The sequence below is a fragment of the Lithobates pipiens genome, unplaced genomic scaffold (genome assembly GCF_037356315.1).
Source record: "Lithobates pipiens isolate NorthernLeopardFrog02 unplaced genomic scaffold, aLitPip1_a1.2 Scaffold_30, whole genome shotgun sequence".
In the NCBI taxonomy this organism is placed as follows: domain Eukaryota; kingdom Metazoa; phylum Chordata; class Amphibia; order Anura; family Ranidae; genus Lithobates; species Lithobates pipiens.
Window position 1 is genome coordinate 184067113 of NW_027507791.1, and position 10745 is coordinate 184077857.

Consider the following 10745-nt stretch of genomic DNA (forward strand, 5'->3'; position numbering starts at 1 on the left):
AATCCAGTAGGCCTCTCTACTACACAATAGCTGGTGTTTTTTGCCATTGTCCAAATCATTTGGCATGGCCTCAATACTAAACACCCTAAGACCGTCTACATTACTGGCGTGGATCTCCTTAAAATGTCTTGGTATCGAATATTTATCCTTCGTCAGAATGTTGCTTCATTAATTCTGGTTCTCGTTGGCCTTGAAGGACGGCCACATGGGCACAGGAGGCCACATGGGCACAGGAGGCCATAGACTACATATGGGGTACCGCAATTTATGAATTGGTTGATCTTGTGGGTTCTGCCGTCAACACCTACTACATCCTTCTTCCTATGGTACATGTATGTACAATTCCCGCAGTTGGTACTCCCACATTTGTAGCTGCCCTTTTGATTGAATACCGCTGTCCAAAGGCTATTTAGGCCACTATTTCTAATCTTTTTCACCCTACTTGGGGCAATGATACTCCTCAGGTCCTTAGGTCTCCTAAAGAGCACATTTGGGCGTGGAGCAAGACTGGTCCTCAGGATGGGATCTGATTCTAATATCCTCCAGTTCATTTTGAGGATTTTTTGTATTGCAGGGGCCTTATTGCTGAACCTAGTACAAAAACGTACCTGTAGTTGTTGATCACTATGGGGTTCTATCTTTTTTCCCCCCTTCCGCCCCAGCATTGTGGTACAAAAACAGATATTTCCAACAGGCTTCCTCTATATGCTCATCCTTGTATCCCTTTTCCTTGAATTTACTCTTAAGGACAAGACTTTGTTCTTCATAGTCTCGTTTGAGGGTACAGGTCTGCTCAGTCTACAAAATTGTCCGAAAGGGACATTTCGAATCCATCTGGGGTGGTGATGACTATGTGCATGAAGATATGAATTGCCAGCACTTGGCTTAAAATGAGTTTTTGAACAAATTCTTCCCTCATCGTCAACACGCAGCTCCAAATCCAGGAAAACCAGAGAAACGTCATCCACCACATGCGTAAATGTAATTCCAAACGGATTTTCTGCATTACGTGTTAGGAATCTGTCAGGGCTGGCTTAGCCCTTCCTTCTCCGGGCTGGCTGCTCAGCTGATGGCTAATTACCAGTTCTCATCTCTCTCCACAGTTATCCAGCTGTTCCTGTTCCTGCTGGTCTGACTCGCCTACTTAAAGCTGTGCAGCTCACTTCATCTCTGCCTTCGCCTTGGTCACATCACAAGAAACCATCTCCCGGTCCCCTTCCCCAGCAATTTGGGGGTGATCCAGTTCAATGCAGAGGGTTTCTCAATCAGGTTGAGATATACTTTGAGATGCTGCCCCAGGCGTTTCCCACGGACTGAAGCAAAGTAGGTTTTGTGATATCTTTGCTTTCTGAGAGAGCTTTGGCCTGGGCTAACCCTCTATGGGAGACGCAAAAACCTGTTGTCTTGAGTTACCCCGAGTTTGTGGCCTCCTTTAAAAGGGTTTTTGACGTTCCCATATGCTCCGCTTCTGCTGCCAAGTGTCTCATGTCCATCAAACAGAGTACAAGAACTGTTGCCGACTACGCCATTGAATTCCGTACTCTGGCAGCAGAGGTTGCTTGGAACAATGAGGCCCTTGTGTCCGCTTTTTCTCATGGTCTCTCGGATTCCATTAAGGATTAGATAGCAGCCCGAGATATACCTACTGAGCTGGAGAGCTTGATCTTGTTTGTCATCCTCATTGACTCCAGACTCAGAGAAAGACTTTCTTTTAAGGAGCGCTTGCCGAAGTCTCCTGTACATTTGCCTCTGAGCTTTGCAGTCCCACCCGTGCTTCCCTCACCTCCCATGCCTCTTGGTACCGAGTCGGTCAGTGAAGAGGAACCCATGCACATGGGCTTCACACGTCTCTCTGTGGATGAGAGAGCCTTTAGGAGGAGGGAGAGATTGTGCCTTTATTGTGGCCAGGCAGGTCACTTTTTGAAGTCTTGTCTTACCCGTCCAGGCAACGCCCGAACCTTGAGGTCCTGTCATGGACAGAACTTAGGTGACGTTGTTTCATCCCCAGTTATCCAGAAGGATAAGCCCCTGGTTTTGGTCACCCTTTCTTGGGCTGAGTCGTCCATCGAGATACAGGCTCTAATCGACTCTGGGGCTGCAGGCCTGTTCATTGATGCTGCATTTGTTTTGCAGCATTCGATTCCGCTGCAGTTGCGTGACACTCCACTTGCCATTGAGGCTCTTGACGGGAGACCTTTACAGCCTGCCCATGTGGCTCTTCACCATGAGGTAATCCAGTTCCAAGTTATTTCCTCACCCAGGTTTCTGCTGGTTATTGGTTATCCTTGGTTACAGAGGCATAACCCCTCTTTTGATTGGCTCCGTGCTAAGGTTCTCTCCTGGTCACCACAATGAGATTGGTGACAGAGAGCCATTGGCGATCATTTTGGCCCTGAAAGAATGGGGACATCTCCTTGAAGGTACCACTGTACCGGTTCTTATTCTTACTGATCATAAGAATCTTACATTCTTGTCTGAGGCTAAGCGCCTCTCTCCCAGAAGGGTGCGATGGGCTCTTTTCTTCTCGAATTTTAATTACATTGTCTCATTCTTACCCGGTACTAAGAATGTAAGGGCTGATGCCTTGTTACATCAATTTTCCTCCCCTTCCAACTCGGAGTCTGTACCGGTTCCTGTGTTTCCTCCTGATCGTATCTTGGCTACGGTTCGCACCAGTCTTACTTCTACTTTGGGTAACAAAAGTTTTGCTGTTCAGGTCCATGCTCCTCCTGATAAACCTTGTGACCGCTGCTTTGTCACAGAGAGTCTCCGTACTGCCATGCTCCAGACTTGCCATTCTCCCAAGGCCACTGGTCATCCTGGGAGGAATCAACTCATTTGGGCCATTTCCCCAACGATTCTGGTGGCCTAGTCTACAGGCTGATGTCAGTGCCTTTGTAGATGCCTGTTCTGTGTATACTCAGAGTGAGACTCCACGACACCTTCCAGTGGACCTCCTACAACCCATACCCAATGGAGAGAGGCCCTGGACCCACCTGTCAATGGATTTCATTGTGGAGTTGCCCAACTCCCAAGGAAACACGGTTATCCTTATGGTGGTTGACCGGTTCTCAAAGATGTGTCATTTTATTCCACTTAAGAAGTTACCTACTTCTAAAGAACTGGCTTCCATTTTTGCTTGGGAGATGTTTCGCTTACATGGGCTGCCCAAGGTGATTGTCTCGGACAGGGGCAGTCAGTTTGTCTCCCAGTTCTGGCAAGCCTTCTGTGCACAGTTGGGAATCCAGCTTGCTTTCTCTTCTGCGTATCACCCGCAGTCTAATGGGGCTGCAGAGCGAGCCAATAAGTCCTTGGAGCAATTCCTAAGTTGCTATATTTCTGACCAACATTACAACTGGTCAGACCTATTACCATGGGCAGAGTTTTCTCACAACAGTGCCTTGAATTCTGCCTCCCGATTGTCTCCATTTATAGTGAATTTTGGTTTCCAACCTTCCATGTTGCCTGACTCATTTGTTTTGCAGAGTATTCCTGCATTAGAGGAGCATCTTCGTGGTCTTCGTTCCACTTGGGTACAAGTCCAGGAGGCTTTGCGTCATGCTAATGATAGGTACAGACTCCATGCTGACCGCAGACGCCTGCCTGCACCTTCCTACCAGATTGGGGATAGGGTCTGGCTGTCATCTCGCAACCTCTGAATTCGTGTTTCCTCACTGAAGTTTGCACCTCGGTTTATTGGGCCTTTCCGTATCCTTCGCAGGATTAACCCAGTGCCTTATTTGTTGGACCTTCCTCCTAGTATGCACATCTCCTAATGTGTTTCATATCTCCTTATTGAAACCGTTGGGCTGCAACCGATTTACCACCTCAGTGCCACGTCCTCTCCCTATTCAGGTTGAGAACCATGAGGAGTATGAGGTACAATCCATTGTTGACTCCCGTAGGTTCCGTGGGCGCATATAGTACCTGGTGCATTGGAAGGGGTTTCATCCTCGGACGGTCAATGCCCTGTCCTCCTCCTCAAGTTCCATAGACTTTTTCCCCTCAAGCTCAGTGGCCCTCCGAGGGAGAGGGGTCATTGAGGAGGGGTACTGTCAGGGCTGGCTTAGCCCTTCCTTCTCTGGGCTGGCTGCTCAGACTAATTGCCAGTTCTCATCTCTCTCCACAGTTACCAGCTGTTCCTGTTCCTGCTCGTCTGACCTGCCTACTTAAAGCTGTGCAGCTCACTTCATCTCTGCCTTCGCCTTGGTCACATCACAAGAAACCATCTCCTGCGTACCTGGTTAAAGACTGGCTTGCTGATATCCCTTCTGGCTCCTTATTCTGCTTGCTATTCCTCCACTTGGATCCCTGACTTCTGGCCTGGCTGATTACCCGATCTGGTTATTGAACTCTGAACTCTGGCTTGGCTAACTACTCGATCCAGTTACTGGACTCTGGCTATGCTTTGACTACGCTTACTCTATTTACCTTTTTTATTTTTATTTAATAAACAAGTGTGATTTAATTGTACTTCTGTCTCTGTCTGATTCATGGTTTCTGACAGAATACTTCTACAGTATTAAGTTCCTTCCAAAAGGATTGTTGGCCCAAATATAGTTCTGCTCCAGGGGTCAAGTCCTGGGGAAAAAAGTGTGGGAACTCCCACCCAAGATCCACTCCCCCACCAATAATTTTTTTTTTTTTTTTTTTTTTTTTTTTTTTAAATGATACGCTCATATGCATATATATTTCACAGAAAATACAGTGCAACATTTATTGTAAAGTGCCAGTTTACAAAAACAAAATAAGTTACCTTGTCAAGCTAACAGAATAATCACCACAAGAACGGAGGGGGACAGCAGAATGGAGGGTGTAATGGAGGGGGAGTGGGACAGTAGCAGAACGGAGGGGGAGTGGGGGAGACAGCAGCAGAACGGAGGGGGAGTGGGAGACAGGAGCAGAACGGAGGGGGAGTGGGGGACAGGAGCAGAATGGAGGGGGAGTGGGGGACAGGAGCAGAATGGAGGGGGAGTGGGGGACAGGAGCAGAATGGAGGGGGGGTGGGGGACAAGAGCAGAACGAAGGGGGAGTGGGGGAGACAGCAGCAGAACGGAGGAGGGGGAGTGGGGGAGACAGCAGCAGAACGGAGGGGGAGTGGGGGAGACAGCAGCAGAACGGAGGGGGAGTGGGGGAGACAGCAGCGGAACGGAGGGGGAGTGGGGGAGACAGCAGCGGAACGGAGGGGGAGTGGGGGAGACAGCAGCAAAACGGAGGGGGAGTGGGGGAGACAGCAGCAAAACGGAGGGGGAGTGGGGGAGACAGCAGCAGAACGGAGGGGTAGTGGGGGAGACAGCAGCAGAACGGAGGGGGAGTGGGGGAGACAGCAGCAGAATGCTGGGGGAGACAGCAGCAGAATGCTGGGGGAGACAGCAGCAGAATGCTGGGGGAGACAGCAGCAGAATGGAGGGGGAGTGGGGGAGACAGCAGCAGAACGGAGGGGGAGTGGGGGAGACAGCAGCAGAATGCTGGGGGAGACAGCAGCAGAATGCTGGGGGAGACAGCAGCAGAATGCTGGGGGAGACAGCAGCAGAATGGTGGGGGAGTGGGGGGGACAGGAGCAGAACGGAGGGGTAGTGGGGGACACAGCAGCAGAACGGAGGGGGACCATGCTCACTGTAACTAACAAAGTGTGTGCAACACACTAACCTGGAAGTTTGTCAATGACTCTGGCGGGTGGCAAACTCACGGCAGACCTTGGGGGCGGGAGGACTCTGAGGCTCAGCTCAGGAGAGGAGACGTTGAACTGGAGAAGTCTGGCAGCTCAGAGTTGGGCTGGCAATGTGCTACAGCGGCTGCAGGAGTAGTTGGCGGTGGCCCCGGGACTGTCTGGCACTGACTGGGCAGTGGGCACAGGCTGGATCCTTACCAGCAGTAAGTGTGGCTCTGTCTGGTGTGGTGTCTGTGGCTGGCTGCTCTGTCAGAGGCGCTGCTCAGCCTAGCAACCAGTTACTCAGGCATATGCAAGACGCGGCTGCTAATGGGAACTGAGTTCCTGTTGAGGAAAAAGTACAGGAACTCCGTTCCCATGCGTTCGCGCAGGACTTGCTCCCAGTAGCCCATGAATTGATTAGCGTAACTAGGGGCAAACCTAGCCCCCATAGCTGTGCCTTTTACTTGCCTATAGAAGCCTTCCATAAACGTAAAATAGTTGTGAGTCAAAGTGAACTTGATACATTCATGTATAAATTTAGCCTGCACAGGTTTAAACAGGTATGCTTCTGCCAGATAATTCTCAATTGCTCTCAGGCCAAATTCATGCTGGATAGAAGTGTACAATGACGCTACATCTAGCGACAACCATCTGTAGCCTTTTTCCCATGTGTACGCACTAAGGATATCCAGGGCATGGCCAGAATCCTTTATAAATGATGGCAAATTAATTACCAGCCTTTGGAGGAAGTGATCAATATAACTGCCAAGATTGCTGGTCAAGCTATCCATTCCGGCAATAACTGGTCTGCCTGGGGGCTTCTCCAGATCCTTATTTACTTTTGGAATATGATAGGATAGGGGACTACTGGGTGCTTGGAGTACAAGAATTGGTATTCATTCAGAGTAATAACCTGGTTGGATAGTGCTCTATCCAAGAGCTCTTTAAGTTCAATACTGTAAATGGCCGTAGGATCCCAAGTGAGCCTCTCATACGTATTCTTATCCCCAATTAGTCTTAATGCTTCCTCCAAGTAATGTTCCCTATCTTGTATCACCAAGCCTCCCTCTTGTCTGCCTTCCTTATTACGATTTCTGAGTTTTTTCTCAGGCTATTTAGAGGGCCATCCAAAAACACTTCATGGCCCTTATTGTATTTACGAGTGTGGCTTCCACACAACCTTCTGAATCCTTCCATCACCTCCTGATAGAAAGTCGGTATAAAGTTACCCTTATTCCAATGGGGGTAAAAGCAGGATCTTGGTCTAAACCCGGTGTTAATCATCTTATCTTCAAAGATCAGGGAGGAGATCTCATCCATAGACACTTGACCTTCTTCCACATATAGCTCCTCTAGGGTCTCCAATATTCCTTTGTCACAGGACTCACTGGGAGAAGTAGGAGTAGTTATTGCAGCACTCATATCGGCTACTCCATTAAGTTCTTTCAGCCTGAAGTGGCGTTTCCCAGTGAGATTTCGTACAAACTTATTAAGATCTATGAAGAGTTCAAACAAATTGGAAGGACTCTCTGGAGCATAGTTAGGACCTCTTCTAAGCAACTTGAGCTCTGATTCTATGAATTCACATTTCGACAGATTCAATATTTTAATTGTAGAATATCTACTGCTTTAGATTTCTTTGTATTTTTCTGCCCTCCCCTGCAACCTCTTCTCGTTTGCTTTTGTTGCCTCCTGGTGTTTGGGGGTGGTAGTGATCGGGGTGCACTGTTTTGCTGTGCTGCAGGTTTTGTCCTTCCCGCAGCTCCTTCCACAAAAAAGAAATCTCATCATTTAATTCTAGTCCTTTGGTATTGGTAGTTTTTCCTGTACCCAATAAATCATGGGGTCTTGGTCCTTGAACAGGCTCCTGTTTCTTTGATACATCCATATTTAGATGTGTCATCAAAGATAGATCTAGTCCCCCCTCTTGTGGTGTGATCTCTTTCTATGGTGGTAGAATAACTTCACTCGCATTATCCTGTCTAATACAATCTCCAACCACCTGGTCCCCTTGATCCCTTTGGTCCCTAATAACATTGGGACCAGAGGGTACGGGTAAGCCTCCTGGTGCTGGGAGGGGCGGGAAATCATCACTCCCTCTACAGAGTATTGCACAAGACAGGCTATGTGGGGCTGATATTGGTGATCAGAGATCTCCGCAGAGTATTGCACAAGACAGGCTATGTCTTTTTTTTTCTTTAACCCTTTTATGACTAAGCCTATTTCTGACATTTGGTGTTTACAAGTTAAAATCCATATTTTTTTGCCAGAAAACCCCCAAATATATATATATATATATATATATAATTTTTTTTTTACAGAGAATCTAGAGAATAAAATGGCGATTGTTGCATATTTTATGTCACATGGTATTTGTGCAGCTGTGTTTTAAACGCAACTTTTTGGGAAAAGGGACACTTTCATGAATTAAAAAAAAAAAAAAACAGTAAAGTTATCCCCGATCCCTCCTTTGCACGTCATAGTATTCAGATCACCGAAAACAGTGCATCTTAATACTGTATATTTAAAATCTGGCGCCATTGGCAGCCGAGTAAACAGGAAGTGACATTGTGACATCGATTCTGTGTTTACATCCAGGAGACTGGCACAAAGCCGTTTCCAGCTTCGTGCCAGTCTGTCAAAATTGTCAGATTGTCAATCGAGCCTCCCGGTGGGTCTGGAGTTAAAAAGGAGTGGTGGGTCTGGCACCCCCCTATCCTAAAACTTCACCAGCCGCCTCTGTGTCCTCATCCCAGGGCAATAGAGAGCTGGACCCGGCTTGTGCTGTCATGACCTGTCCGTGTTTTCTCTTCTCTCCTCCTTTCTGGTTTGAGGGAAGAGAAATCACTTTTCACACTCAGGATCAGAGCTGCCATTAGAGATCACAGGGCCCTCCGAACACCCTACCTGACAGCCCCCCCTCCTCCCAGTTCAAGTGTTTGCCCCCCAATCCCAAATCACATCATCCCCGCCCCCCCAGCAGAAATCTACTCCCCAAAATTCCCCATAACAGCACAAATACTTCCCAATTACTACTTCTAGCTCAGATCCCATTAATTCGTCCAACCAGCACAAATCCCCCCAATCCCTCCCTCCTTACACAACCCCCAATCCCTCCTCCTTACACCGCCCCAATCCCTTCTCCTTACACAGCCCCCCCAATCCCTCCTACTTACACAACCGCCCATTTCCCCCCTTCTTACACAACCCCCCAAATCCCTCCTCCTTACACCCCCCAATCCCCCCTCCTTACCCAATTCCTCCCTCCTTACACAATCCCCCAATCCCTCCTCCTTACACAATCCTCCCAATCCCCCCTCCTTACACAATCCCTCCTCCTTACACAACCCCCCAATCCCTCCTCCTTACACAACCCCCCCCAATCCCTCCTCCTTACACAACCCCCCAATCCCTCCTCCTTACATAACCCCCACAATTCCTCCATTCTAGCACAAATCCCCTCCATCCCTCCTCTCAGCACAAATCCCCTCCATCCCTCCTTTCAGCACAAATCCCCCCCATCCCTCCTCTTAGCACAAATCTGGGTGGAAATTAGCATCCACCTGGATCCGCCTTGTCTGTGTCTCTCCATCCAGCAGCTGAAAGATGGCTAGAGGGAGAGAGGAAGAAACCGGATTTAAGATGCTGCAGAGAGCAGTACAGGGCATCGTTCTGCAATTGCTCTTACCCACCTCACTGTCTGATCCGCCTGCTGTCCAGGCCCCCTACAGGAGAACCGTGGAACAACCCTGATGGTGGCCCTGCTCAGGATCATTCAGTGACGCAGTATGAAGTCACATACAATAATAAGTTACTAAGAATTACAGCCAGCAAAGGGGACAAGAGAAGTGGTACTGTGCAGGGCCCATACATACAGAATAAGAACTGATACAGAGAATTATACTTGGCATACAGGACAAGAGAAGTGGTACTGTGCAGGGCCTATACATACAGAATAAGAACAGATACTGAGAATTATACCCAGCATAGGGGACAAGAGAAGTGGTACTGTGCAGGGCCCATACATACAGAATAAGAACAGATACTGAGAATTATGCTCAGCCATTAAAATGACCATAGTACAGTTTAACCACTTGCTTACCCACCTGTCAAATGATGGCAGGATGCTGTGGCTCTTGTTCTGGGTAGACCCCATATGATAGCGCACCAGGACGGCCGTTCCTGCGATGTCAAGCTGATGCGGCTCTTTAATCATGTGATCGGCTGTGTCCAATCACAGCCGGTCACATGTAAACAAGGAAGTGCCGGTAATCCGCTCTTCTCGCCTCCCACTGACAGAGAATGTGGTGAGGAGAGCCAATCAGCAGCATTTTATCACAGGGGACAGTGAGAAATGTAATCGGGGCACTGATGATCGGTGTCCTGATTACATTAGAGCACCACCAGTGCCAGCAACCCATGCTAACCAGTGCCAACAAACAGTGCCCACCACAGCCAGAAATAAGTGCCCATTAATGATGCCAGTCAGTGCTGGCTTTCAATGCCGCCTATCAGTGATGTCTATCAGTAAAGCCCATCAGTGCCACCCATTAATGCTCATTAGTGGCCATAAGTGCCGCTTATCCATGATGCCTATAAGTGCCCACCAGTGCCAGCTATCAGTGTCTACCAGTGCCACCTATCAGTGCCCACCGGTGCCACCTATCAATGCCCACCAGTGCCACCTAACAATGCCGCCTATCAGTGCTCATCAGGGCCAGCTATCAGTGCCCATAAGTGCAGAATATTAGTGCCACCTCATCAGTGAAGCCTATTAGTGCCCATCAGTGCCACCTCATCAATGCCCATTTACTAACCGAAAGAAAAACTTTTTTTTTTTCAACATTTTCGTTTTTATTTATTAAGGAAAAACATAAAAATCCCAGCAGTGATTAAATACCACCAAAAGAAAGCTCTATTTATGTGAAGAAAATTCTAAAAACGTCACATGGTTACAGTGTAGCATGACCGGGCAATTGTCATTCAAAGTGTGACTGCGCTGAAAGCTAAAAAGTGGCCTTGGCAGGAAGGGGGTGAAAGTGCCCAGTAGATAAGTGGTTAATTATATGTAAAATCTAAAAATGGATATAAT